We start from the raw sequence: 25,187 nt of genomic DNA, 5'->3' as shown, positions 1-25,187 counted from the left end.
TCATACGTTTGTGTGTATTCATGGAGCAAATGCTTTCGGAGTGAAATTACAACTTGGGTTTTTACATGCCGATTATGGAAGGGGGAAATATGTGCACATTCTAGGAAAGAATGTGCTACCGTCACTGACACGCGGGGAGAAGCTGGAAAAAGTTAGTAAATTTTTTTCTCTGGTCATTTTCATCACAACAAAACATACCACCCACTGTAGCAATATGACCAACTACGGAAGAGACCAAGTACCAGCTATAAGTGGAGGCTAACGGTTAGCAGTTAGCGGCTAATGCGTCATGCTAACATTAGTTTGGCCCTAAATGCAGGACATTCTAATAAGCATTTTTCAAGAATATAGTGACACCACCAACCACAGCTTGGCTTGGAATAGTATTCTTTACATCAATGAAAGGGAAAGAATGATAGCCATTACGCTAACTGGTCCTATGGAGCTTATGTACATAGTAAAATAGCAACCAACCAACGACTATGAACGTGTGACTTTTTAAAACAGAAATATCTACTTGAATATGGAAATGAATATATTAATTTGAAGACAAATCCTGACTTCAGACGCACGCTGATAACTTTTCACACAAACACAACAAGCATTATTTAGCATTCCACCATCTCCCTATGCATTTAAACATATTTATTCATGAATCCTTGAATAAATTAAATCGAAGCCTGATAGTTATTTTGAGATTCACGGGGAGATACTCTTTGATGATGGTTGAAAGGCTTTGTGGGGCGGTGTGATGAGAGAGAGCTCTTTGTGAAACCGCCTGTTGTCCACGCAAACACACACCGTTTGAAAGGCCTCCTGTAGGCCTACTCCATTCAACTGAACCCACTGCACTGAACACACACACAAGATTGATGCTCCTATATATTGCACAGATCGCACAAACTGTACCGAACCAGGTAACTTAACACCCATGGATACACACACAAACACACACCAACCAACCCATCACACACATACACACACACACACACACACACACACAGCCCATCACAGATCGCATACCCTCCTCCCCAGTCTTGGCATTAATGCTGGCGCTGGGTTTTTTTCCGAGGGTTGCGTTTCATCTTGGTCCCTGACTACTAACCTGGATTGATCGGAGATCTTCATCATGTCAAAGTACTGTGTGTTTGATGCAGTAAGCAAATGACAGAACAAAGCTCTCCTAACGCTGTATACATACAGTATGTGTGAATCAACCCCTATGAGAATGTACCTCAGATAGCAGGCAAGGAGCATACACACACACACACACACACACACCTTCCTTCGATGGCTTATTAACCAATTGGGACACTATGGAGGAAGTGAGGTATGCATTGCTCTCCTGCCCCTATTCATCAAACGTCTCAGAGTAGTGCTGATCCAAGATCAGTTTAGCCTTTCCGATCATATTTAATAAGAGGGGAGACCTCATCCCAGACCAGCACTACAAGGGGTGTAAAAGTGGCTATATAAAAATATCAAACATCATGCTGAAAACAGGAGAGTGAGTGAGAGAAATCTGGGTGAGAGTACGAGTATTTCTAAGTGGGTGTGTGAGTGAGCGAGAGAGGAAGAGTGAGAGCACCAGACAGACAGGGAGAGCGCCAGAGCACCAGGCCAGCTGCGGAGTGTGGGATGGGGACTGGGAAATGGAGTGAATGAGGGACAGCCCTGGGAAGAGAAACAAATATTTGTCCTCCTCTCTCCAGCAGCAGCAGGCAACAGCTCTGCCTCTGACACAGCAGGAAAAACAAGCAGTTATTTATAACGTCTGGTAAAGGGGACAACAACAAGACGGAGGACAGATGTACAGAGGAGGACTGGAATGGCCAGAGGAGTGACTCCCGAGAGGGGCGGAGAAAAGAGATCTGATTAATAAAGAGAGAGAGCCAACTAATTCAATTTCTGATATCTCAGTTAACAAAATACTATAGTGCCCGATTCACACTGGCTGGCCTGGTTATACATCCACTATAGCTACTGGAAGCGTGCTGGAGAGGACAATGTAAAAAGCAAAGAGCCGAGCCAGCACAGTGTGGTTAAGGTCTATAATTTTGTTGAAATGTAATAGGTTTTGAAGAGCTTCTGAAGAGATTTACTAGCTCCTCTTAGACTCCACAGTTGCTCTATAACAATCAGTCTGCGAAGTCAGTGACAGTTTAACAGGTGAGGTTAGGTATTTCCAGACTGTAGCATTACAGTAAGAGACACCAAAGACCACTAGGGGGCACACACACACACACACACGAATATGCATGATCCAGCCCTTAAGGCAAACATTACACACTCTGTTATGCCACACCAAAGAACATACAGAACGAGGTGATGAATTACAGGCACACTTAGCTTTCACACACACTAAGTCACACTGTGGATCAACACACCAACACACACAAGTCCCAGATGCTCTCCACCTCTCATTTATTTATTTTTTATTTTACTTTACCTTTATTTAACCAGGTAGGCAAGTTGAGAACAAGTTCTCATTTACAATTGCGACCTGGCCAAGATAAAGCAAAGCAGTTCGACAGATACAACAACACAGAGTTACACATGGAGTAAAACAAACATACAGTCAATAATAAAGTATAAACAAGTCTATATACAATGTGAGCAAATGAGGTGAGAAGGGAGGTAAAGGCAAAAAAGGCCTTGGTGGCAAGGTAAATACAATATAGCAAGTAAAACACTGGAATGGTAGTTTTGCAATGGAAGAATGTGCAAAGTAGAAATAAAAATAATGGGGTGCAAAGGAGCAAAATAAATAAATAAATGAAATACAGTTGGGAAAGAGGTAGTTGATAGGGCTAAATTATAGGCGGGCTATGTACAGGTGCAGTAATCTGTGAGCTGCTCTGACAGTTGGTGCTTAAAGCTAGTGAGGGAGATAAGTGTTTCCAGTTTCAGAGATTTTTGTAGTTCGTTCCAGTCATTGGCAGCAGAGAACTGGAAAGAGAGGCGGCCAAAGAAAGAATTGGTTTTGGGGATGACTAGAGAGATATACCTGCTGGAGCGTGTGCTACAGGTGGGAGATGCTATGGTGACCAGTGAGCTGAGATAAGGGGGGACTTTACCTAGCAGGGTCTTGTAGATGACATGGAGCCAGTGGGTTTGGCGACGAGTATGAAGCGAGGGCCAGCCAACGAGAGCGTACAGGTCGCAATGGTGGGTAGTATATGGGGCTTTGGTGACAAAACGGATTGCACTGTGATAGACTGCATCCAATTTGTTGAGTAGGGTATTGGAGGCTATTTTGTAAATGACATCGCCAAAGTCGAGGATTGGTAGGATGGTCAGTTTTACAAGGGTATGTTTGGCAGCATGAGTGAAGGATGCTTTGTTGCGAAATAGGAAGCCAATTCTAGATTTAACTTTGGATTGGAGATGTTTGATATGGGTCTGGAAGGAGAGTTTACAGTCTAACCAGACACCTAAGTATTTGTAGTTGTCCACGTATTCTAAGTCAGAGCCGTCCAGAGTAGTGATGTTGGACAGGCGGGTAGGTGCAGGTAGCGATCGGTTGAAGAGCATGCATTTAGTTTTACTTGTATTTAAGAGCAATTGGAGGCCACGGAAGGAGAGTTGTATGGCATTGAAGCTTGCCTGGAGGGTTGTTAACACAGTGTCCAAAGAAGGGCCGGAAGTATACAGAATGGTGTCGTCTGCGTAGAGGTGGATCAGAGACTCACCAGCAGCAAGAGCGACCTCATTGATGTATACAGAGAAGAGAGTCGGTCCAAGAATTGAACCCTGTGGCACCCCCATAGAGACTGCCAGAGGTCCGGACAACAGACCCTCCGATTTGACACACTGAACTCTATCAGAGAAGTAGTTGGTGAACCAGGCGAGGCAATCATTTGAGAAACCAAGGCTGTTGAGTCTGCCGATGAGGATGTGGTGATTGACAGAGTCGAAAGCCTTGGCCAGATCAATGAATACGGCTGCACAGTAATGTTTCTTATCGATGGCGGTTAAGATATCGTTTAGGACCTTGAGCGTGGCTGAGGTGCACCCATGACCAGCTCTGAAACCAGATTGCATAGCAGAGAAGGTATGGTGAGATTCAAAATGGTCGGTAATCTGTTTGTTGACTTGGCTTTCGAAGACCTTAGAAAGGCATGGTAGGATAGATATAGGTCTGTAGCAGTTTGGGTCAAGAGTGTCCCCCCCTTTGAAGAGGGGGATGACCGCAGCTGCTTTCCAATCTTTGGGAATCTCAGACGACACGAAAGAGAGGTTGAACAGGCTAGTAATAGGGGTGGCAACAATTTCGGCAGATAATTTTAGAAAGAAAGGGTCCAGATTGTCTAGCCCGGCTGATTTGTAGGGGTCCAGATTTTGCAGCTCTTTCAGAACATCAGCTGAATGGATTTGGGAGAAGGAGAAATGGGGAAGGCTTGGGCGAGTTGCTGTTGGGGGTGCAGTGCTGTTGACAGGGGTAGGAGTAGCCAGGTGGAAAGCATGGCCAGCAGTAGAAAAATGCTTATTGAAATTTTCAATTATGGTGGATTTATCAGTGGTGACAGTGTTTCCTATCTTCAGTGCAGTGGGAAGCTGGGAGGAGGTGTTCTTATTCTCCATGGACTTTACAGTGTCCCAGAACTTTTTTGAGTTAGTGTTGCAAGAAGCAAATTTCTGCTTGAAAAAGCTAGCCTTGGCTTTTCTAACTGCCTGTTTATAATGGTTTCTAGCTTCCCTGAACAGCTGCATATCACGGGGGCTGTTCGATGCTAATGCAGAACGCCATAGGACGTTTTTGTGTTGGTTAAGGGCAGTCAGGTCTGGGGAGAACCAAGGGCTATATCTGTTCCTGGTTCTAAATTTCTTGAATGGGGCATGTTTATTTAAGATGGTTAGGAAGGCATTTAAAAAAAATATCCAGGCATCCTCTACTGACGGGATGAGGTCAATATCCTTCCAGGATACCCCGGCCAGGTCGATTAGAAAGGCCTGCTCGCTGAAGTGTTTCAGGGAGCGTTTTACAGTGATGAGAGGAGGTCGTTTGACCGCTGACCCATTACGGATGCAGGCAATGAGGCAGTGATCGCTGAGATCTTGGTTGAAGACAGCAGAGGTGTATTTAGAGGGGAAGTTGGTTAGGATGATATCTATGAGGGTGCCCGTGTTTAAGGCTTTGGGGAGGTACCTGGTAGGTTCATTGATAATTTGTGTGAGATTGAGGGCATCAAGTTTAGATTGTAGGATGGCTGGGGTGTTAAGCATGTTCCAGTTTAGGTCGCCTAGCAGCACGAGCTCTGAAGATAGATGGGGGGCAATCAGTTCACATATGGTGTCCAGAGCACAGCTGGGGGCAGAGGGTGGTCTATAGCAGGCGGCAACGGTGAGAGACTTGTTTTTAGAGAGGTGGATTTTTAAAAGTAGAAGTTCAAATTGTTTGGGTACAGACCTGGATAGTAGGACAGAACTCTGCAGGCTATCTTTGCAGTAGATTGCAACACCGCCCCCTTTGGCAGTTCTATCTTGTCTGAAAATGTTGTAGTTTGGAATTAAAATGTCTGAATTTTTGGTGGTCTTCCTAAGCCAGGATTCAGACACAGCTAGAACATCCGGGTTGGCAGAGTGTGCTAAAGCAGTGAATAGAACAAACTTAGGGAGGAAGCTTCTAATGTTAACATGCATGAAACCAAGGCTATTACGGTTACAGAAGTCGTCAAAAGAGAGCGCATGGGGAATTGGAGTGGAGCTAGGCACTGCAGGGTCTGGATTCACCTCTACATCGCCAGAGGAACATAGGAGGAGTAGAATAAGGGTGCGACTAAAAGCAATAAGAATTGGTCGTCTAGAACGTCTGGAACAGAGAGTAAAAGGAGGTTTCTGGGGGCGATAAAATAGCATCAAGGTATAATGTACAGACAAAGGTAAGGTAGGATGTGAATACAGTGGAGGTAAACCTAGGTATTGAGTGATGAAGAGAGAGATATTGTCTCTAGAAACATCATTGAAACCAGGAGATGTCATTGCATGTGTGGGTGGTGGAACTAATAGGTTGGATAAGGTATAGTGAGCAGGACTAGAGGCTCTACAGTGAAATAAGCCAATAAACACTAACCAGAACAGCAATGGACAAGACATATTGACATTAAGGAGAGGCATGCTTAGTCGAGTGATCAAAAGGGTCCAGTGAGTGGAGAGGTTGGTTGAGGGTCACGGCGATTTAGACAGCTAGCCAGGCCAACCGGTAGCAAGCTAGCATAGGATGGAGTCTGTTGTTAGCCACCTCTTGCGTTCGGTCAGTAGATTAGTGGGGTTCCGTGTGGTATAGGGGATTAATCCAAATCACACAACAACAACAAAAATAAGAACAATAGATATAGTTATAGAGGCCCGAGAAGAAAACATAATAATAAAAATAAATAAATTATCCGATTGTCTATTCAGATAGCAGCCGGTAAGACAGCTAACGGTTAGCGGGCCGCAGATGGGCGTTCAGGTAACGTCGCGACAGAGGAGCCAGCCGGATCTCATTCAGGTAGATAACGTCGGCAGTCCAGTTGTGAAGGCCCGGTGGGGCTCCGCGTAGGCAGTGAAACGGGTCCGGATAGGTGACTGCAGCCCAGGAGTGAATGATGGAACTCAGGAGTGATTGACGGAGCTGGCTAGCACCGGAACAATCGATGTTTGCTCCGGAATCGACGAAAGCCGACTGTCACACGGATAGCAGCTAGCTAGCTGTGAGATCCGGGTATGAATGTCCAGAGAGCAGTTGAAATCCAGGGACATGGAGAGAAAAATTGGTCCGGTATGTTCCGTTCCGAGCTGCGCCGTACAAAACTGGCGATAGATTTTCGATAGATTTTCGAGCTAAAGGACAGCCGATGACCACAAACCGTGGTTAGCTGAATACTAACGATTTGCCAGTAAAGAAGCTAACTAGCTTCTGGATTAGCTTCTGGGCTAGCTCCTGGCTAGCTTCTGGCTAGTTTCTGGCTAGCCTCCTGGAGTTTCTGGCTAGCTTCCTGGAGGATTACAGATCTGAGGTAAATAATACTTTTTTATAAATATAAATTGGTGAGGCTGGTTGCAGGAGAGTGTTTAGAAGATGAGTTGATGGAAAATAAAAATAAAATGTATGTGAAAAAAGTTGTAAATATATATATATACAGGACACGACAAGACGAGGACAAAAGACGTCTGAACTGCTATGCGATCTTGGACTCAGAAGACCAGGAAATGAAGCATGGAACAGACAGAATAACAAACTGACAGTGACGGAGCCAAAGAAAGCACAGGCCAGAGATATTACAGTCCACAATATGTTACAGGACACCACTAACTAAAGAGCTGCTGGGTTAACATTTACTCCGCTACGCGTTCATGCTTAAGCCAAAGTGGTGTCCATATTTAGCACGTTAGCATTGAAAGGTAGGGGTGGCCAAATACCCTCTATGATTTTCCAATACCATAAACACAGTTTAAGAAATGTGAATATTTATACTTTTAAAATAAATACCTGCAGTCAACATGTGCACTAGGTAATAGATATAAACGGATCGCAAGTTTACCGCTACTAGTTTCCAAAAACAGCCGTTTTGTGTGTGCTGCAAACTGCGTTTTGAAATACTTGCAGCGCTTTATGGGCTGGGTTGTCTGTCTCAGTCATAAACGTTTGACTGCGCTCGTCAGCATTTACCTACCATCCTTAATGGGGATTCTTTAGTATTTTGTTGGCATTCTGGAAAGTGAAGATTTTTGGGCCTTTTTTCCCCCCATAAAAATGTTATTTTTATATATAATATAATTATAGTATAATTTTATAAAAAGTGACCCGTATGTGCTATAGGGGTAAAATTGTATATCACGGGAATCTGGATACCACCCAATCCTGTCAAACGGCTACAATAAGCATTAGCGATTATTCAGTCTATTAATTGTATTTTTTCACGCCGGTAATACCAAATGTGACCTTGGCGCATTCCACTTCATAACATATGGCTACAAAACGTGCTTAGGGGAATTAGTTTACCTTCAACCCATTTTCATGCGACTCAAATATACTTAGACACGCTTGGATTTGCTTGGAACAAGGTGGACTGTAAAGGAGCTATGCTAAAGGATTACATGCACACAAACACAGACAGAGAAGCAGTACAGAAACACTGAACAACTGGTCCATTCATTTTCGACCAATAGTGGACCAACCCACCCCTCTTTGGAAAAACCAATGGACTAATCCTCTTTTCAGGGTTGTGTTGTACAGAAGTCTTTTCATAATCAAATAAAAAAGTTTATTGGTCACGTACAGTTTTGCAGATGTTAACGCAGGTGCAGCGTTAATGCTTACGTTTCTAGCTACAACAGTGCAGCAATATCCAGCAATACAATAACAATACGCACAATCCACTTTTTTTTTAAGAACAATACATTTAAACATATCGGAAAGAGCAATATCAGAACGAGCAATATTGAGTCTGGAATATAAATATATAGTGCATTCAGAAAGTACTCAGAAATACCCCTTGTCTTATTCCACATTTTGTTGTGTTACAGCCTGAATTTTTTATCTCACAACACCACATAATGACGAAGTGAAAACATGTTTTTAGAAATTTTTGCTAGATTTCTTGAAAAATAAATTACAGAAATGTCCATTTTAACACCCACGGATGGACGCACACACCAACTAACCCAGCACACATACAGTGTACAACAATAGTGTTTAACAGGATGTTTTAATGGCTAACTCGTCTCTGTACCCCACACATACAGATAATTGTAAGGTCCCTTAGTGGAGCAGTGAATATCAAACACAGATTCAACCACAAAGACCAGGGAAGTTTTCCAATGCCTCTCAAAGAAGGGCACCGATTGGTAGATGGGTAAACATTTTAAAGCATACATTGAATATCCCTTTGAGCATGGGGAAGTTATTACTTACACTTTGGATGGTGTATCAATACACCCAGTCACTACAAAGATACAGGCGTCCTTCCTAACTCAGTTGCCAGAGAGGAAAGAAACCACTCAGCGATTTCACCATGAGGCCAATGATCACTTTAAAACAGTTTGAGTTTAATGGCTGTGTTAGGAGAAAACTGATGATGGATCAAGAACTTTGTAGTTACGCCACAATACTAACCTAATTGACAGAGTGAAAAGAAGGAAGCCTGTACAGAAAATAAATATTACAAAACATACATCCTATTTGCAACAGTAATACTGCAAAAAATGTGGCAAAGCAATTCATGTTTAGTCCTGAATTTTTTAAAATTTGACCTTTATTTAACTAGACAGTTAAGAACAAATTCTTATTTTCAATGACGGCCTAGGAACAGTGGGTTAACTGCCTGTTCAGGGGCAGAACGACAGTTTTGTACCTTGTCAGCTCGGGGATTTGAATTTGCTAGTCCAACGCTCTAACCACTAGGCTACCCTGCCGCCCTTTGAATACAAAGTGTTAGGTTACGTTTGGGGTAAATCGAATACAAAAGATGAAGAACATACGCACATCCAGGTACTTTTTGCTGGTGCTGGAGTTGTAGGTGAATTAATGGCAAATAAAAATGCTGCACATTGCTGCTCATACTCATATGTGATTTTGTTTCAACCCTTAGGTCTTCATCAGGCATGGATGTGTTTTTATAATTTCCAAATCCAATACAACACATTATTGAGTATCACTCTCCATATTGTCAAGCATAGTGGTGGCTGCATCATGTTATGGGTATGCTTGGAACTGGGGAGTTTTTCCAGGATAAAAGAGAAACGGAATGAAGCTAAAGACAGGCAAAATCCTAGAGGGAAAACCTGGTTCAGTCTGCTTTCCACCAGACACTGAATTCACCTAGGCAGGACAATAAAACACAAGGGAAAATCTACACTGGAGTCGCTTACCATGAAGACAGTGAATGTTCCTGAGTAGCCGAGTTACAGCTGACTTAAATCTGCATGAAAATCTATGGCAAGACCTGAATATGGTTGCCTAGCAGTGATCAACTACCAATTTCACAGAGCTTGAAGAATTTTGAAAATAATAAAAATGGGCAAATGTTGCACAGTCCAGGTGTAGAAAGCTCTTAGAAATTTACTGTCACGACTCCCGCCGAGGGTGGCTCCCCTGCCTGTTCGGGCAGGGGGTTGAATACTCATCTAAATCAAGAAATATTTGTTTTATTTTTCATAAATGTTTTAAACATGTTAGAATTTCTTACACTTTGACATTACCGAGTATTTTAATCCCACTTTGTAACAACAAAATGTGGAAAATGTCATGGTGTGTGAATACTTTCTGAAGGCATTATACATTTGTATTTATATTCCAGACTCTGACATTGCTCGTTCTGATATTTCTTAATTCCTTTATTTTTTTTGTTGGTATTCATGTGTATTGTTTTGTACTGTTAGGTATTACTGCACTGTTGGAGCTAGAAACATAAGCATTTTGCTGCACCTGCGATAACCTCTGCAAATTATGTGTACGCATCCAATAAAATGTGATTTGATGAGGACATTTTTACTCCTGAACTTATTTAAGAGAATACTTGACTCAAGATATTTCAGCTTTTCATTTTTGATTAATTTGTAGTAAAAACTAAATAACAATAATTCCACTTTGACATTATGGGGTATTGTGTGTAGGCCAGTGTCAATTACTTTTTGCCCCTTTTTCTCCCGAATTTTGTGATTTCCAATTGGTAGTTACAGTCTTGTCCCATCGCTATAACTCCAATTACGGACTCGGGAGAGGCGAAGGTTGCGAGCCATGCGTCCTCCAAAACACAATCCTGCCAAGCCGCACTGCTTCTTGACACACTGCTTGCTTAACCTGGAAGCCAGTGTGTCGGAGGAAACAATGTACAACTGGCGACCGTGTCAGCGTGCATGCACCCGGCCCGCCACAGGAGTCGCAAGAGCGCGATGGGACAAGGACATCTCGGCCAGCCAAACCCTCCCCCAACCCGGACGTTGCTGTGCCAATTGTGCGCCGCTTCATGAGTCTCCCAGTCAAGGCCAGCTGCGACACAGCCCAGGATTAAACCCGGGCCTGTAATGATGCCTCAGTGCCTTAGACCGCTGCACCATTCAGGAGGCCCCACAAAATCTCAATTAAATCCATTTTAAATTCAGGCTGTACTACATTTGAAAAAAGTCAAGGGGTGTGAATACTTTCTGAAGGCACTGTATATGTATGTGAATGGTGTGTACAGACAGTATAGTATATGAATAGACAATGTGTGTTCAACAGTAGTTATATAAATGACTAGAACACAATATAAACATATAAAGTGGGTAAAACAGTATGTAACATGATTAAAGTGACAAACTTCCTGCAATTCGTCACTTGGCCATGTAATAAGCATTTAGCTGCCCCTGCTATAACATCTGTTAAACTGTGTATGCGACCAATAAACTTTGATTTGATTTTGATAGAGCGAGAGAGAGTGACTTCTTCTTCACCTCTCTCTTCACTTCTTCTTCACCTCTCATGGACTGAGATGATAATGTTTTGAAAAAGGTATCCGACCAGAACATATAAATAAACACAAACAAAGTGCAAAGGTAATATTGTGTGTGTGGGGGTCATCGTTCTTCTCCAATTTAATCCAATCATAACACAGGATTGTACAGCGATATACAATAAAGGATGCCTACCGGGATATAGTGTTCACCTGTTCAGCTCGTTCACATCAGTGCAGATGAAGGAAAGGAGGCGAGGAGATGAAGCCACTTTAAAAACTATTGAGATGCAGCCCTGTAGAGAAAAAGAAAAGTGTTTAATGTAGCTCAAGTTTGTCTCTAGTAAGGCAGGTCGCTGAAACAAGATGGCCGATAAAGAGAGCAAAGAAACTGGTCACTTCCAAAATACTTAATCTCAAATTCAGTATGAGATTATTTATTTTTATTGTTTAAAATGTAACCTTTATTTCACTAGGCAAGTTCGTTAAGAACAAATTCTTATTTACAATGACGACCTACACCGATAGTCAGTGTGATATTGAAATAGACAGAAATAACACTAGGGGCTCTGTTTTAACAAACCTAAAAGCAATGGTAAAATCTAAGCGCTATAGGTTCAGGTGTGTCAAATATTTTTGCTATTTTCATAACCGGAATTATGGGCGCAGTAGCTAGCAGTGGCGCAAAAGGGCTGGGTTTTGAATAAACACGGTTTTAGGTGTGTCGAGGCTTGATCCCTCACTGGCCAATCAGAACGCGCTCCATAGCGTAATACACTGAGTGTACAAAACATTAGGTACTCCTTCCTAATTTTGAGTTGCACTCCCTTTTGCCCTTAGAGCAGCCTCAATTCATTGGGGCATGGACTCTACAAGGTGCTGACAATATTCCACAGGGATGCTGGGCATGTTGATTCAAATGCTTCCCACAGTTGTGTCAAGTTGGCTGGAAGTCCTTTGGGTGGTGGAACATTCTTGATACAGTTGAGCGTGAAACACTCAGGAGCGTTTGCAGTTTTTGACACACTCAAACCGGTGTGCCTGGCACCTACTACCATACCCCGTTCAAAGCCACAAATCTTTTGTCTTGCCCATTCACCCTCTGAATGGCACACATACCCAATCCATGTCTCAATTGTCTCAAGGCTTAAAAATCCTTCTTTAACTTGTCTCCTCCCCTTCATCTACACTGATTGATGTGGATTTAACAAGTGACATCAATAAGGGATCATAGCTTTCACCTGGATTCACCTGGTCAGTCTGTCATGGAAAGAGCAGGTGTTCCAGATTTTTGGTACACTCAGAATATGTGGTTGCTTTAAGTTGTGTTTACAGTCGTATGTATTATGTAATCAAATCCAATATAAATGTTAGTCCGTTATAGCCTAGTTTGTTGAATAGCCTAAGAAACTAAATAAACGTATGTAGGCCTTGCCCATCTTTGATAAATATGTTGAACATGTTCGTAGTTCTCATTGTAAGAAGCCTAAATGCATGACTTCAATATGGAAATGTATTGTTAAACATAGCATTTGCACTGATATAGGGGCTAGGCCTACTGTAAATTGCATTATGTCTGCCATGTCTGATCCACAGACGTGCCAAACGTTGTCAATAAGCAAGATTCAATTCACTAAAGATGGGCCTTAAAAAGAGAGTGAATAATTATAATCAATTCCAGACCGTAAATAGATCAAAGTCAAACAAATCATATTTACATGAAGACATTTTAGAAATAAAAGTGGTAGTTGTGTACCAGTTATATGACTGGACAAAGACAACCACCAAAACAACAATGTCCATGAAGAAACCCTCAAATCTCTTCAGTATAAACCAATGCATTTACTCACTAGGTTACAGAACTGTGTGTGTTTCTCTCCAGCGTACATACAGGGCACATGGGGATAAATGTTGACCTTAACACATTCCCATTTATTCCCCCAAAGGACTCTTCGCCTGGGTCTGCAAAATGCCACGGATTCCTGGAGCTTTGGATCACTAGCCTGGGGCTCTCTCCCTGGCTGGATGGTGCACCGGTTCAGCTGGAGCCTAGCCAAACTCGGCTAGGTGAACCAAACGAGTGTGCTCGCATGCCTTCCACCTTTGCTTGAAAGAAAAACAGCAATAGTAGTCAGAATGAATCTAAGGTAACTCAAATCTGTCATTCATTTGGACTTTTTTTGCAGAGGATATCTTAGTTGCGCAATTTTACTAACTAGGATGTTTGGTGCAGTATTTCTCAAGTGAAAACGTATGCATGAAACAAGGCATCTATCGTTGAATGACAAACGACTTCATTGAGGAATCCCTACTGTTGATCAATCACCAAACAAAGAGGCGTAGTCGTAGGATTCCGAACATTAGCTTGACTCGAGAAAAAATGTGTGCACGAACAGCTGATGTTGCCATAAGATATGGACAAACTGTTCTGAACTGTTTTGGATGGGGAGCATGTGGGCGCCTTAACCCAAGATCAGTGAACCCAGTCTTGGTAGAGGTTGTTCATTCACAGCCTCTCGTGTGAGTGAGTGAGTGAGAGAGAGAGGGGGGATTAGCCCTGGCTAGGCCCCCTGTGGTTGTGGTACTAATGTGGCGCTGGCCACTGATTGGGTTGGAAACACAGATAAAGGTCAGACTGAGGGGTTGGGGACCAGGTGACAGAACAATAGGAAAATCCCCTCTCTTTTCCCTGTGTTCATTGGATTCCAAGATGGCACCGCAGAGACAATGGCTGAGGGTGCTGAAGAGAGGTGATTATGTTCCTCATATTACCACACACCACTTTCTCATTTTTTGTTCCCACACACTACATGCACACATACACCTCTCATACACTGAACACAAACATACACTCCCTTTACAAATATACAAACACATAACTGTAATCCAATCACAGCTGTACAAAGACATGATAAACTCTACTTCATAAAGCAACCAATATTACAGGACTGGAGCTAGGTCTATATCCAGCCAAACATAACTGTGACAGAAGAATGAAGGGTAGATTGGTGAGGATAAATAAAAGGAGAAGATAAGAGTTCCAAGTACATTCCTGTGGTGAGCTAGCTTACATAACCATATTTACATTATATATATAATGTCATTCCACAAAGCAGCCAGATATTCCCATTAGCTTATGGTAATTCCAGTTATTTTTTTTATTCTTAAATGTTAATGCTCTTGTCAGAAAGACATTTCACCTCAGTTTTGTCTAGTTTTTTTTTTTTATCATATTTGCACGCCAATACGTCTGTCTGTCATAACAAACTTGTACTGGGTTCTCTCCTTGACTGTTTCACAACACCGAGGCGAGATTGAGCTAATAAGTCGTTGAAGGACGTGACTGTAGAACGGTTATTAGGTTGGGCCGGAGAAGGAACATACCCCTCTTCTTTTCACAAGGACATGGGGAGGCTTGCCTCCGTCCTTCAGACCCACCTGTCTGCTGTCCACGGTCTCCTTTCCCTCTCTTGTTCATACTCTCTTTGTGTCGGTCTCCTTTCTCTCTCTCATTCTTCCTCTTTGTCCCTAGTTCTTCCATTCCTCTCCTTTTCCATCTCGTCCTCCTTTCTACAGCTTAACTATCTCTTCCACTTCTCCATTCCTCCTCTGTCCGTATTTTTTTCCATTGCGTAACTCTTTACCCTCCACTTTCCATAAAGCTCAATTCATAGTTCAGAGCCGTGTAGCCCCAATAGTCCGATGGGCCATTTATTTATTCCACATTTACAAACCTCATTTCATTGGCTGTTCTCAAGTTGCAGACGTATGTCCCAATAAATCACGCAGCTCTGCCGCATTGAACTCTGTTGGACGCTTTTTTCTGTCCCTTTACTCACTCCTCTCGTCTATCAATATTTGTCATCTCGCTCTCTCCACGTCTTCCTCGCTCCATCTCTCCTCTCTGTGAAGCTGGTTCAGGAATGTTACACACTCCCATGTGTGCTCCCTTCTCTCCACCATACATACTGGAAGCTTGGAAAACACTGCTTGACATTTCAGCCTCCCCAGCACTCACACAGGGGCACATTCAGCCGACACTACGAAGGCTCGACCACCGACTACGGCCTATAGGTGGACAATATAAGACACTTTAAATTATACCCGACTTCATTAAACAAGACAACATGGTATGTGTATAGTATGGAGATGTTAAAAGGTCTCAGGGATTTATTCAGGCCCGAAAAGATCAGAGATGTCCGTTTTTTTAGGACATGTTGATATAGTGCTGAGAAACGTCTGTTAAAGCTGGTTGCGCCGTAGAATGACATCTGCATTGCTTGCTGGGGTTTTAGGCTGGGTTACCGTACAGCACTTTGTGACATCGCCTGATGTAAAAAGGGCTTTATAAATGTATTTGCTTGATTGATCTGTTTGAAACATGTAGGTATTACAGGCCAGGGAGAGGTTGACACTTGAATGTTGGTCCACGCATGCTTTGAGTACACATTCTGGTAATCCATCTGGCCCCATGGCTTTGTGAATGTTGACCTGTTTAAAAGTCTTGCTCACATTGGCTACAGAGAGCGTGATCACAGTCGTCTGGAACAGCTGGTGCTCTCATGCATGCTTCAGTGTTGCTTGCCTCAAAGCGAGCATAAAAAGGCATTTAGCTCATCTGGTAGGCTCGCGTCACTGGGCAACTCGCGGCTGGGTTTCCCTTTGTAGTCCGTAATAGTTTAAGCCCTGCCACATATGACGAGTGTCAGAGCCGGTGTAGTAGGATTCAATCTTAGTCCGGTATTGATGCTTTGCCTGTTTGATGGTTCATCTGAGGACATAGCAGGGTTTCTTATAAGCGTCCGGATTCATGTCCTGCTCCTTGAAAGCAGCAGCTCTAGCCTTTAGCTCGGTGCGGACGTTGCCTGTAATCCGTGGCTTCTAGTTGGGAAATGTACGTATGGTCACTGTGGGGACGACGTCATCGATGCACTTATTGATGAAGCCGGTGACTGAAGTGGTATACTCCTCAACGCCATTGGATGAATCCTGGAAAATATTCCAGTCCGTGTTAGCAAAACAATCCTGTAGCGTAGCATCTGCGTCATCTGACCACTTCAGTATTGCTTGTAAGCAGGAATCAGGACAGAATTATGGTAATATTTTCCAAATGGAGTGTGAGGGAGAGCTTTGAATGTGGAGTAAAGGTGGTCTAGAGTCTTTTTCACCCTCTGGTTGCAGATGACATTCTTGTGGATATGTTTTGTTGTCTCTTTAAGTGACACTTTCAATATTTATTTCAAGAAGATGAGGCTTCCATTTTAGTTGATTGGAGGATCAGTAGAACGTCAGTAGGACCTCAGTGATACGAACACAATGGGAATGGAAGTAGTTTCCGAACACCGAAATGTTCGTAACTTTGAAATGGGCTTAAGAAATGCATCAAACCTTTATAAAAGCTAATCAACATGTAATTTATAACCATTTAGCCAGATACTATACATGTTTGCGTCACATGAAAGCAACATTATAATTGTATGTCGCCTTAAAAAGTAGAGAAAGTTCCAGTTTAATATTACACGTTTTGGTTGACCAGTCTGTATATTCAGTCCATTGATTATCTAAAAAGGGTAGCACTTACCACAACTAATCTTAATTTAAAATGCTATAGGCACATACTACAAGCTATAAGCATATCTAGATACTAGAGCCTATATACAGTTGGTCGGAAGTTTACATACACTTAGGTTGAAATCATTAAAAACTTCAATCACTCCACAAATGTCTTGTTAACAAACGATAGTTTTGGCAAGTCGGTTAGGACATCTACTTTCTGCATGACACAAGTAATAATCCCAACAATTGTTTACAGACAGATTCTTTCTGTCACGCCCTGGCCATAGAGGTTTTTATTCTCCATTTTGGTTAGGCCAGGGTGTGACTAGGGTGGGCATTCTAGTTTCTTTATTTCTATGTTTCCTATTTCTTTGTGTTTGGCCCGGGTGTGGATCTCAGAGGCAACTGTCTATTGTCGTCTCTGATTGAGAATCATACTTAGGCATCTTTTTCCCCCATCTGTGTTTTGTGGGTAGTTGTTTTCTGTTTTGTGTTTACACCAGACAGAACTGTTTCGTTTTGTTCCACTTTGTTATTTTGTTTCAGTGTTCAGTTTGAATAAATAATCATGAACACGTACCACGCTGCGCTTTGGTCCTCTTCTTCAGACGAGGGTTACAGAACTACCCACCACCAAAGGACCAAGCAGCGTGGTAAGGAGGACTGGACATGGGAGGACATCCTGGACGGCAAAGGATCCTACACGTGGGAGGAGATCCTGGCCGGAAAAGATCGCCTGCCATGGAAGCGGAGGCAGCTGGTAAAAGGGACAAGGATTACACGGGGACAGGCTGGCACTAAAGACCGGGAGGCCTCTCCAAAAAAACAATTTGGGGGGGCACACGGGGAGATTGGCTGAGCCAGGTTGGAGACCTGAACCAACTCCCCGTGCTTACCGGAGGGAACGTCGTACTGGTCAGGCACCGTGTTATGCGCTGGAGTGCACGGTGTCTCCAGTGCGCGTGCACAGCCCGGTGCGCAACCTTCCAGCTCCCCGAATTGGCCGGGCTAGAGTGGGCATCCAGCCAGGTCGGAGGATGTCGGCTCAGCGCATCTGGTCGCCAGTACGTCTCTACGGACTGGGATATCCTGCGTCGGCTCTGCGCACTGTCTCCAGTGCATCTGAAGGGCGAAAATAACCATCCAGCCAGGACGGGTTGTGCAGGCTCGTATGTCTCTCTGCCTGCGCACAGAACTAATCCTCTCGTATGTCTCCCCAGCCCGGTAAGCCCTGTGCCAGCTCATGGCACGAAGCCTCCAGTGATGATCCATGGCACGAAGCCTCCAGTGATGATCCATGATCCAGTCCGGGGGAGCAACGAGGGTGCCCAGTCCGGGGTTGACGGGGAGGATCCCCGCACCAGAGGCGCCACCAAAGTGGGGGGAGCCAGAGGCGGAGGGGGGGGTCTACGCCCCGCACCAGAGCCGCCGCCGTAAAGGAGGCCCACCCGAACCATCCCCTTGAGAGTCAGGCAGCTTTTTCCCCACCTGTGTTTTGTGGGTAGTGGTTTTCTGTTTTGTGTTTGCACCAGACAGAACTGTTTCGTTTTGTTCCACTTTGTTATTTTGTTTCAGTGTTCAGTTTGAATAAACAATCATGAACACGTACCACGCTGCGCTTTGGTCCTCTTCTTCAGAAGAGCGTTACAATTTCACTTATAATTCGTTGTATCACAATTCCAGTGGGTCAAAAGTTTACATACACTAAGTTGACTGTGCCTTTAAACAGGTTGGAAAATTCCAGAAAATGTCATGGCTTTAGAAGCTTCTGACAGGCTATTTGATATAATTTGTGTCAATTGAAGGTGTACCTGTATGTCAAGGCCTACCTTCAAACTCAGTGCCTCTTTGCTTGACATCATAAGAAAATCTAAACAAAATCAGCCAAGATCTCAGAGAAACAATTGTAGACCTTCATAAGTCTGGTTCATCCTTGGGAGCAATTTCCAAACACCTGAAGGTACCACGTTCATCTGTACAAACAATAATACGCAAGTATAAACACCATGGGACCACGCAGCCGTCATACCGCTCAGGAAGGAGATGCGTTCTGTCTCCTAGAGATGAACATACTTTGGTGCGAAAAGTGTAAGTCAATCCCAGAACAGCAGCAAAGGACCTTGTGAAGATGCTGTAGGAAACAGGTACAAAAGTATCTATATCCACAGTAAAACGAGTCCTATATCGACATAACCTGAAAGGCCGCTCAGCTAGGAAGAAACCACTGCTCCAAAACCACCATAAAAAAGCCAGACTACGGTTTGCAACTGCACATGGGGAGAAAGATCGTACTTTTTGGAGTATTGTCCTCTGGTCTGATGAAACAAAAATATAACTGTTTGGCCATCATGACCATCGTTATGTTTGGAGGAAAAAGGGGGAGGCTTGCAAGCCGAAGAACACCATCCCAACTGTGAAGTACAGGGGTAGCAGCATCATGTTGTGGGGGTGCTTTGCTGCAGGAGGGACTGGTGCACTTCACAAAATAGATGGCATCATGAGGGAGGAAAATTATGTAGATATATTGAAGCAAAACCTCAAGACATCAATCAGGAACTTAAAACTTGGTCGCAAATGGGTCTTCCAAATGGACAATGACCCCAAACATACTTCCAAAGTTGTGGCAAAATGGCTCATGGACAAAAAAGTCAAGGTATTGGAGTGGCCATCACAAAGCCCTGACCTTAATCCCATAGAAAATTTGTGGGCAGAACTGAAAAAGTGGGTGTGAGCAAGGAGGCCTTACACACCTGACTCAGTTTCACCAGCTCTGTCAGGAGGAATAGGCCAAAATTCACCCAACTTATTGTGGGAAGCTTGTGGAAGGCTGCCTGAAACGTTTGACCCAGGTTAAAAGCAATGCTACCAAATACTAATTGAGTGCACGTAAACTTCTGACCCACTGGGAATGTGATGAAATAAATAAATACTCTATTATTCTGACATTTCACATTCTTAAAATAAAGTGGTGATCCTAACTGACCTAAAACAGGGGATTTTTACTACGATTAAATGTCAGAAATTGTGAAAAACTGAGTTTAAATGTATTTGGCTGTGTACGTAAACTTCCGACATCAATGGTATATACAGTGCCTTGCGAAAGTATTCGGCCCCCTTGAACTTTGCGACCTTTTGCCACATTTCAGGCTTCAAACATAAAGATATAAAACTGTATTTTTTTGTGAAGAATCAACAACAAGTGGGACACAATCATGAAGTGGAACGACATTTATTGGATATTTCAAACTTTTTTAACAAATCAAAAACTGAAAAATTGGGCGTGCAAAATTATTCAGCCCCTTTACTTTCAGTGCAGCAAACTCTCTCCAGAAGTTCAGTGAGGATCTCTGAATGATCCAATGTTGACCTAAATGACTAATGATGATAAATACAATCCACCTGTGTGTAATCAAGTCTCCGTATAAATGCACCTGCACTGTGATAGTCTGAGGTCCGTCAAAAGCGCAGAGAGCATCATGAAGAACAAGGAACACACCAGGCAGGTCCGAGATACTGTTGTGAAGAAGTTTAAAGCCGGATTTGGATACAAAACGATTTCCCAAGCTTTAAACATCCCAAGGAGCACTGTGCAAGCGATAATATTGAAATAGAAGGAGTATCAGACCACTGCAAATCTACCAAGACCTGGCCGTCCCTCTAAACTTTCAGCTCATACAAGGAGAAGACTGATCAGAGATGCAGCCAAGAGGCCCATGATCACTCTGGATGAACTGCAGAGATCTACAGCTGAGGTGGGAGACTCTGTCCATAGGACAACAATCAGTCGTATATTTCACAAATCTGGCCTTTATGGAAGAGTGGCAAGAAGAAAGCCATTTCTTAAAGATATCCATAAAAAGTGTTGTTTAAAGTTTGCCACAAGCCACCTGGGAGACACACCAAACATGTGGAAGAAGGTGCTCTGGTCAGATTAAACCAAAATTGAACTTTTTGGCAACAATGCAAAACGTTATGTTTGGCGTAAAAGCAACACAGCTCATCACCCTGAACACACCATCCCCACTGTCAAACATGGTGGTGGCAGCATCATGGTTTGGGCCTGCTTTTCTTCAGCAGGGACAGGGAAGATTGTTAAAATTGATGGGAAGATGGATGGAGCCAAATACAGGACCATTCTGGAAGAAAACCTGATTGCGTCTGCAAAAGACCTGAGACTGGGACGGAGATTTGTCTTCCAACAAGACAATGATCCAAAATATAAAGCAAAATCTACAATGGAATGGTTCAAAAATAAACATATCCAGGTGTTAGAATGGCCAAGTCAAAGTCCAGACCTGAATCCAATCGAGAATCTGTGGAAAGAACTGAAAACTGCTGTTCACAAATGCTCTCCATCCAACCTCACTGAGCTCGAGCTGTTTTGCAAGGAGGAATGGGAAAAAATTTCAGTCTCTCGATGTGCAAAACTGATAGAGACATACCCCAAGCGGCTTACAGCTGTAATCGCAGCAAAAGGTGGCGCTACAAAGTATTAACTTAAGGGGGCTGAATAATTTTGCACGCCCAATTTTTCAGTTTTTGATTTGTTAAAAAAGTTTGAAATATCCAATAAATGTCGTTCCACTTCATGATTGTGTCCCACTTGTTGTTGATTCTTCACAAAAAAATACATGTTTATATCTTTATGTTTGAAGCCTGAAATGTGGCAAAAGGTCGCAAAGTTCAAGGGGGCCGAATACTTTCGCAAGGCACTGTAGATAGATGTCTAGCGATTGTATAGTTGTGTAGTGGGTAGTCTTTACATTTCTGAACAGTTTGTCTGGGGAGTACGGAAGATCCTTAAGGGTGATACCACACCCACATAGCCTTATGGGAGAGGGAGAGAGACAAAAAAGACAGAGTGTATGTTCGTTAGTATGCGTGTACGCTAAGCGGGATAACACTCCACAGTCAAGTCTCACACCTCCAATAGAACAGTCCCATTCATCATAGTGTCCCAGACAGGATAAAGGGTCACACAGGCACACACCTCATTAAACAGGAACGCAAGCAGCCTAGTACAGTACGGCATGGCACGGCTCACATGATAAACAAAGTCTCTCTGACCTTACCTTGGAAACACACAGACAAAAGCCCCGTTTAATCTCTCCATCAAGGATGAGGCAGGAAGATACTTATTCACATTGAAAAGTTATGTTCCTAATTAGTATTTCTTAGGATGCGCCCCAAATAGAGCCCCACAGTGGAAATGTCATAATACCCATAAAACCTAGCGGTCAAATTGGGAAATAGTTCCAATTGTTTTTCCACCATTTATTTTTCCCATTAGGGACTATAGAAACAATGAAAATAAGGGCTGTGTTTCATGTAAGCTTACCCTGGCGTGATGTTTTAACCATGTAAAAAAAAAAATATCCGACAAAGGTGACTTTTATCAATATATTTGTCTCCATTTACTGCTCAGATTTGAAAATGCTAATTAGCACCAAAGTAGACATCATGCACGATTACAAATCACTGCAAGCTCCTGCACGTCATCTACTTCGCGAACAGGTTTTGCGTCAATATAAAACTTGCCCAAGACAGTTCACAGAAATGTAGCCAATTTATGAATTACTACATTTAGCTAACATTAGATAGTTAATCCAGAGAGTCTTACCTTTGCCCCAATTCGGTAGTCTCGTCTACATCATCATGGCATTTGTAGTTCTTTAGGATAGCCACATTAGCAGCTACTTACCATTTCATTTGTCAGGGGTAAATACAGGTGAATATATTGAGCAAAGTCAGAGATTTACACGGTTACCAAAACATCACGCCAGGGTAAGCCTACACGAAACACAGCCTTAGTTTAAGTGCTCTAAAAGCCCCTATGGGATTTAATGGTGGAAAAAATCTATTGGAACCATTTCCCTCTTTGACCGCTAGGTTTTATGGGTATTATGACTCATACTGTGGTACTCTATGACACCCTATTTATTACCTGCTATATATAGTGCATAGGGTGCCCTTTGGGAGGCAGCCCCTACAGGTTGTTAACGAGTCGAGCTGAAATGTGCCATGTACTCTCGTGGCTTAGATGTCACGTTGTTTCTGGCAGTTTCAAAAGGGCAACAAATTATCTTAATATATCTGTCCTTGATTCCTTGCATTTGTTTTCCTCCCCTCTTTCTCAAAATGCATTGGAAAATAGGCTCCAAAGGAAAGGACCTCCTCCAATATGGTAGATGAGGCGGCGAGGAGAAAAGGATGGAAGGACTTGCAGAAAGGCGAATTAAGATAGAGCCAAGGGCCCAAGCCTGATATGTGCTAGTACCTTGTGCCCTTTGACATGATGTTTAAGCATTGTATATAGAAGGACATAGCCTGAAGTTTGGATCACATTATGAATAATATTTAACCAAAAGAGTACATGGTGTCAGGTGCCCAGTAGCAGATAACCAGAGGGGTCACATCCCCCACATACACACAAATGAAAAAAAAAAATGCTAATTCATAATGTGTGCTCTACCATTCACACATACTGTGCACACTCTCAATTCCCCCAATCTACTACAACAAAGCCAGCGGAGGTATAAAAACTCCCTCTACCCTTTCCTTTGTGATACTGAGAAAATCCATACAAGGTCCAGTCATAAAGTAAACCAAAGTGGATTTCCCCTCCCCTACTCACCTCTCCATCTGTGAGCCAATGGTCCAGCCCAATCATCTCCCCAAGGAGTAAAACCAATCGGGAGTAGAGGAGGGTGGTGGATAGACAGGCTATGATGGATGAGCCACCCCAACGGTTGGGTCCCAAATCAAAAAACACTGGTCTCATACTTCCACATATGGAGGATGGAAGAAGTGGGTGCCAAAAAGAAAGAGAGAACAAAGAGAGAGAGGGAAAGAAATAGAAAGAAAAAGAGAGAAAGAAAAAGAAAGAACAAGAGAGAAAGAAAGCGAGAAATAAAAAATAAATATACATTGAGAAAGAGAGGTGTATGAGAATAGGGGCAGAGTGGTTTTAGGGGGGGGTAGGGCAGAGGGGGGTTTCTTATTCCTTCTGTTCCAATGTCAGGGGATGGACAGCTCCATTTAACACACAATGGACACCCCTCCAGCTCCCCATCACCCCCCTGCTGACCGCAAATGGGACTGTGTGTGTGTGTGTGTGTGTGTGTGGGAAGCTTACAGGGGGATGCAGAAAGGAGGGAGATGCACACACGCGCACACACACACGGTATGAACCCACTTGTACATTACCGTGAATTCACATGCAAACACATGATGTAAACCTATCAACGCACAAAACACACACACAAACTATCGACCTCACTCACTAGCCACAGGATCACTATAACCTCCTGTAGAGACACAGATGAGCTCAATCTAATGCTCTTCTCCTCCTGTTAACACTGATAGGCAGATCCATAGGGGCCATTGATCCACACACACGCTACCCATGATGATACACGCCCTTACTAACACAGAAGGCGCACAACCACACACACAGAATACTTAAACATTTTGCCGCCCACGCAACGCAGACGTCATACAAACACCAGGTCCACACACACACACACACAAAATGAGTCCTACACCAGTGAATGGGTTATTGAATAATCCCAAGAGTGAAGCTACCTGTTAGAGGAACAATGGATCTATTCACTGCCTGTGTGCACTGCAGCCACACCCCAACTTTACTACCGGCCATTATTGCTTTGACATAGATAATTTGGCAATATTATTTCCCATTCGGCAATGTAGTTTCAAAAATATACAACCCAACATGCAATATTTGCAACGATTTTACTGAGTTACAGTTCATATAAAGGAAACATTTTAATAAATTCATTAGGCTCTAATCTGTGGATTTCACATGACTGGGCATAGGTCCACCCACTGTGGAGTCAGGCCGAGCCAATCAAAATGAGTCTTTCCCCACAAGAGGGCTTTATCACAGACAGAAATACTCTGCGGTTGAGAGGCTGGTTGGACGCACTGACAAATTTTCTAAAACGAAGTAGGAGGTGGCTTAAGGTAGAGAAATTAACATTAAATTCTCTGGCAACAGCTCTGGTGGACATTGCTGCAATCAACATGCCAATTGCATGCTCCCTCAATTTGAGACATCTGTGGCATTGTGTTGTGCGAGAGATCTGCACATTTTAGAGTAGCCTTTTATGGTCTTTTATAGTCTTTTATTGCACAAGGTGCACCTCTGTAATGTTCATGCTGTTTAATCAACTTCTTGATATGCCACACCTGTCC

General features: G+C 43.1%; 1 protein-coding gene across 1 annotated transcript in view; it reads right to left on the bottom strand.

Moving 5' to 3' along the window:
- The window catches only part of LOC139370727 (plexin-B1-like), a 132,965-nt gene that overhangs the window by 69,753 nt on the left and 38,025 nt on the right, over window positions 1-25,187 (bottom strand). Inside the window, exon 3 of the mRNA XM_071110382.1 lies at window positions 11,614-11,713. The gene's annotated coding sequence lies outside the window, so the exon portion shown is untranslated. The remainder of the gene's footprint in view (window positions 1-11,613; window positions 11,714-25,187) is intronic.

This window comes from Oncorhynchus clarkii, chromosome 17 (assembly GCF_045791955.1).
Source record: "Oncorhynchus clarkii lewisi isolate Uvic-CL-2024 chromosome 17, UVic_Ocla_1.0, whole genome shotgun sequence".
Taxonomy (NCBI): domain Eukaryota; kingdom Metazoa; phylum Chordata; class Actinopteri; order Salmoniformes; family Salmonidae; genus Oncorhynchus; species Oncorhynchus clarkii.
This window is presented reverse-complemented; position numbering and strand designations above follow the sequence as displayed.